The following is a 6,141-nucleotide window of genomic DNA, read 5'->3' as shown; positions in this document are numbered from 1 at the left end:
TGTAAATAATAACCTACTATGTTGAGTGATACAAAATTGTCAGTAAACAGAGGTGATTATGGAAATCATTTGCTTAGCAATAACGAATTTATTCTCTCGAATTAAAATACATTTGTGATACTCTGCCAATGTGTTCTAGGCTTATATTTTTTAAAAGAAATAAAAGAAAAAGATTTTAGATTCCAGAAAAGGCCCAAGGAACCTTGTAAACAGCACAAAACATGATGTTTAACTCACTGATTGCTTTAAAAATAACAACATACTAAATATATGCCTGAGTTGCCATATTCTTTACTATAACAGTAAATAAGAAACAATGAGATTTGTTGGTCAAATTTATCAGAATAGATTACTAGATGCTACTGTATCTCCAATCATTTGATCACTTCAAATATAAGCAATTCACTCTAATGTAAAACTGGTAGGGATATGGTTATAAATTTTTAGAATATAAAATATGACACAAAGAACATTTTAATAGCATTGTCAATAGATAACTTGCAAAATCTGATCAAGATTCCAATGTTACATTAAATACAAAAACTAAAATGTATAATGCCTGCATAATGTAAAATATGAATAACTTAGAAAAAATCAGTATAAATTTGTGATCACAGATTGTTAGATATTTAAGGTAAAACAAAAACAATAAAAAATAAGAGGTAAGCGAGATTTCATGAGTTACATAAGAGATTTTGTTTCAGAGGACATTCTTCAGAAAGTGGGGGGTGGGGGAAGCAAGCAAAGTAGGCTGGAAGAAATCATTTGCCAAACTCCCCCCAAAATAAAAAAAAACAGATTAGGGTTCAATTCTCAGAATATTCAATGAAGTAATAAACTCAAATCATCCCTGTTTTTGTCAGAGGGAATGCATTCAAATGGAAGTTCTCACAAAATAAGATTTAAACACTCTCAGTCAGATAAACACATGAAAATGCAAATGAAAAAACACAATTTGAGACTGCTTAGGGAAAAATAAAAAAGACAATAGTATCTTGGTTGGGGGTAAATTTTGTTATGGCTTTTCTAATTCAGGGTCTTAATCCAAGCCAGGTGTGCTTGGAAAATCCTCTCTTTCTCTAGCTGGGGGTTGTTTTTAACTTTCCCAGGTGGGGAAGATTTTGAGACAGGCTCTGTCCTAGGTTGGAATCCACCACGCAGACTATGCTAAACGAAATTAGAATTAAGTGGTGCTGGCAATCAGCAAACTTTGCAAGTCTCGACTTCAAAGTAAAACCCCTTCCATTGTTTTTTTGTTGTTTTCAAAGGGTCTCCCTGTGTGGCTCTCACCGGCCTGTAACTTGCTACATCACCAGGCTGGCCTCCAATTCCTCCTGTGATTCCCAGTCCTGGCATTGTAGATGTGCTAACACACAAGTCCCTTGGGGGTGGAGTGGCAATTTAGTTCACCTGAGTATGACTAAGTCCTAGGACCTGAAAACTTACTGCAAGAGGGAAAGAATTTAAAGTAATGAGGCCACCTTAGACTAAAAACAGTGGTTCATTCCCATTATCTCAGAAATGGGAGGCAGGATGTTTACCATGAATTGTTGATGTCCTTGAGCTAAACAGTATGTTCCAGCTGAAATTGGAAAACAGAGTGAGACGGTCTTCAAAAATCACAAAACAAAGTGACTTTGACCATGACTTTGTCAATGCTGAAAAACTAACCATTAAGTTGCGTGAAGACCTATGTGCCAGCCTAGTCATTGTAGTTCATCCTATAAGGCTAGCTCTTGGGTGACTGATACAGACAAATTTCTATGAGTACCAGCCAAACTTGAAGAACAGAGTGACTCTCTGACAACAAAAGAACTAAAATTCAGCTTGGGGAAAGGTATGGCACATACCCCTAATCCTAGCACCAAGAAAGATGGCGTTTACAGACTGTGCATGAGAGACTATGTAGGTCTGTAGGGATTTGAAGACTATGAATGGACAATAACAATAATAATCAGAATTGAACAATAATCAAAAGAACTCTATACTGCTCTGCCTACTTACATCCCAAATTGAAATACAAATATCTATCCACGCAAAATAATGTTCATCAGTTTGTAGCAAACATGTTCATGGTAGTCATAAATCACAATGCTCAGGCTGAATTGTAAAATTGTAAATCCCAGTCCTTAGATGTAGAGACAGGCATCAGTTCAAGGACATTTTGTCTATATGGTAAGTTCCCTGAAAACCAGTGTTATATACCTTGTCTCAAAAAGTAAGCAAATCAATGAATAAAATAAAAGGCCAATTGTACCACACATGTTTAATTTCAGGATTTCATTATCAAAGGCTCGTGGACATCTGTGAGTTTGAGGCTAGCCTGATCTACATAGAATGTTCCAGGCCAGTGACATTTGCATAGCTAAACTTCATCTAAAATACAGAAAACAATAGGAAGAGTTTTACTATGAAGTCCAGGCTTGTATGAAGTCCCCTGTTTGATCTACAGCACCACATAAACCAGACATGATAGGACACAAATATTATCTTAGCACTTGGAAAATACAGACAGGTGGATCAAATGTCCTAGGTTACCCTTGCTACACAGGGAGGATGGGGCCAATTTGTGACACATAAGACATCTCTAAGCAAACAAAAAGGGACTAAATGAATTAAAACATGCCTTCTGTGTGATGTGAAATCTGACATTTCCCTATAACCACATGCCTCTCTTGCTACTAAAACACTAGGTATTCATCTAGAAACCTTATTAACAGTCACTATAATAACCCTGAGACTTGCTGTGTTGTATCCATTCCTTTTCCTAATTAGCAAATTTATTGATAGAGATCAAGAACCATTCATAAATTACTCCTAAGTGATTAAAGAGGTTCAAGATAATTTTTTGTTTGTTTTTGAGACAGAGTTTTTCAGGTAGCACTGACTGGCCTGGTGTTCACATGCTGGCCTTGAATTTACAAAATTTTGCGTGATCTGCCTCCCAACTGCTAAGATTAAAGTTGTATACCACCACACCTACCAACATAAGTATTCTTTGTTTGTTTGTTTGTTTTGTGGGGTTTCTTTTGAGAGAGGGTTTTCCAGTGTGGCCCTGGCTTTCCAGAAACTAGTTCTGTAGACCTGTCTGCCTCTGCCTTCAAAATGTGGGGATGAATAATTTGTAATGCCACCCCTGGTTTTGTGCTTTGGTTTGCAATGGCTTCTCACAAAGTAATACAAAGCATGAGGTAGGGCTAGCTGATTATTTTAAATGAAAGAAACTTAAAAAGAAGGAGATGCTAGAAGTGAGGTGATCTGCTAGCTCCTTGTCAGTTTTGAAGGGTAGATCTAGCTAACAAGAGAGCAATTACTCTGGGTTAGCCTGGGTTTTTAATTAACTGAACTCCTAAAAGGAAGACTGAAATAAGGGAACCCTCATAGAGAACTGTGTTAAACATATGACTAAAGCCCCATGGAACTGGTGCAAACGTTAGCGAACCAATGGAATTTCACCTGATTTCTGGAGAAAGGGGAATGACGCAGGTTAGGGGGAAGTATCTTACATACCATCTAGATGCATCTGCCGGAGATTCCAGCTAGCCAATCACAGAGAGCTTACTGTGTCTTGCCTACCTTTCCCCTGGAACCATGGAATGTTAAAGACACCCAGAAGACGTTGGGCTACATTTTCTTCCCATTCCAAAACCAGGTGCTCATCACATCATCTGCTATTACACAATGCTGTGTCACGTCCTAGCAGGAGAACTGCAGGAAAATGTCAAGTAATAAGAATTTTCTTTCCATGACCATGGATCGTCTGTGTACTCACTCAGTCTCTTTTTTATAAGGCCTGAACACTAAGATGAATCAGAGATTTCTGTCTTCTGAATGTGTACCCATCAGAACTGAGAGCAGGGAAATGCATACCTCTTTGTCTACCTATACTCTCAGTAACATCAATCAGCAAAACTAGAAGTCACCCAAGAATTCACAGACAGATGGGTGACAAAATGGTATATACACATTCAGTGGGACATTGCTCACATTTTAGACTGAAAAACATCTGAGAAATGCTACAATACTGAAAAACCATAAGCCTACTTTCCAAAGTAAAAAGGTCCAAAAATAAAAGAATGAACGCTATGGGATCCCCTAATATATATTTTCTGAGATAGGGTTAGACATGGCTGTCCTGAAGTTCACAATATAGAGCTGGTCTCAGACTCCCTGAGATCCACTTGCCTCTGCTTCCTGAGTCTGGGATTAAGGTTATGAACACTAATTTGAGGTGTATCATAGAGCTAACAGATAAAATGGTACTTTTCATGGCCTGAAAGTGTGCATGGCGGTATATGCCTACAGTCCCAGTACTTGGGAGGAGAAAAAAAGCAGGAGTGTCATACAAGTTTGTAACAAACAATAAGTTCCAGAAAATAGAAATACTCTGTCTCCATAACAACTACAACTCCCCAAAATCAATTTTAAAAATAGTATCAGTTTGTAGAGACAGATGGTGGTGATAGTTGCACAATGATGTCTATGTACTTCATGCTACTGTGCTGTATTCTTAAAATGATCAAGATATGTGACAAGTATGGCACAGACCATTTATGGAAACCAGAGGATAACTTACTTAATGTGAATTTGACTATGATAAAAAAAAATCAAAGAGCTGGGCATTGTGGTGTATGTTTTTAACTCCAGCACTTGGGAAGGTTTGGGTTTGTACTGTCACCTCTGGTATAATCTTTTTATTTGGTCAGAAGCCTTACCTCAGCTCCCTGACACCCTTGTATACAAAAAGTCTAGATTGTTTGCCTGGGAGCTTCACCCCAACTCCTGGCATAAGCTCCCTCCCTTGGGAGTTGTCTCAATCCAAACTCCTCCTATGAGAAAGCCTGCCAAATGGTGACCCCTTCCCAGGAAGGGTCAAAAAAGCCCAGCAAACAGTAACCCCTCCCCAGGGAAGGTCAGGACCACTCCCACAGCCTATTTAAACTACCCCCCAAAGAATGAACCCGTGGTCTCTGGGTTTTGTATGATCTCCCCTTCTCTCTCTTTCCCTCTCCATGTTTCCTGGGGCCACCTGGGAGTAAGGTCATCTTTTAAACATGGGCGTCAGTGGAGAGGTTTGTTTAAGAAAATACCTAACACTTTTAGCTGCAACAAATTCTGTTAATAATAGCACATGGGTGATCTAGATTTGGTGACACATTCCTGTAATACCCGTACTTATTTGTAGTGGGATGGGCATAAGGCAGAAGGATATAGACTGGTCTGGGTTAATAAGTGGATCTAGTCTCACGATAGATAGATAGATAGATAGATAGATAGATAGATAGATAGATAGATAGATGATAGATAGATACAAATAAAGAGGTCATGAATTTTGGAAAAGGGTATCAGGGAGGGGCAGGAATGACATAAATGGAGTGGTCATATGTAAAGTTCTCACAAAAACTTCAATAGAAACAGAAAAGTACATCCTATTGTTTGGTTCCCAACTTCCTGACAACTATTATTACTTCTTTAGGGATCCAAACTGGTACAGTGTTCTAATCTCATTCCCTTCCTGATATGTCAAGTTTTCTTGATATTCCTGGGAGACCTCCCCTTTACTAAGGTGAGGAAGAGTGGACTGGGGAGTGAGGAAAGGAGGTATCAGGAGAAAGATCTGGGAGGAGAGGAGGGACGGGAAATTGTACCCAGGGTGTAAAATAAATAAATGAATACCAAAAATTGAAAAGCAACAATAACAAAAGATTATCCTCCTCAACCATGTCACTCTTTACCATACTTAAGGAATCTAGGCTTTCTGAAAGTTAACAAAGGACTAGCCTTAGATCCCAACTCTGGATATCAGAGGGACGTTGGGACTTATAAGAGCTTTACAATAAAACTTTAAGTACCTTGGACAGAAAATTCATTAATTATCCAATCTTTGAAGCTTCAGGTTAATCTTCAGAGAGACATTATATTCACATGACAACATTTTTATCCTTTTTTTGGGCAGGGGTGGCGTTTCAAGACAGCATTTCTCTGCATAGTCTTAACTGTCCTAGAACTAGTTTTGTAGACCAGGCTGGCCTGAAACTCTCATATCTGCCTCCCTCTGCCATCTGAGTACTGAGATTAAAGGCTAGTGCCACCACTGATAACCCTAACCAAATTCTTAATTCTTCTAGCTGACATTTTCCA

Source organism: Arvicola amphibius, chromosome 12, assembly GCF_903992535.2.
Source record: "Arvicola amphibius chromosome 12, mArvAmp1.2, whole genome shotgun sequence".
Lineage (NCBI taxonomy): Eukaryota > Metazoa > Chordata > Mammalia > Rodentia > Cricetidae > Arvicola > Arvicola amphibius.
Note: the sequence above shows the minus strand (reverse complement) of the source record.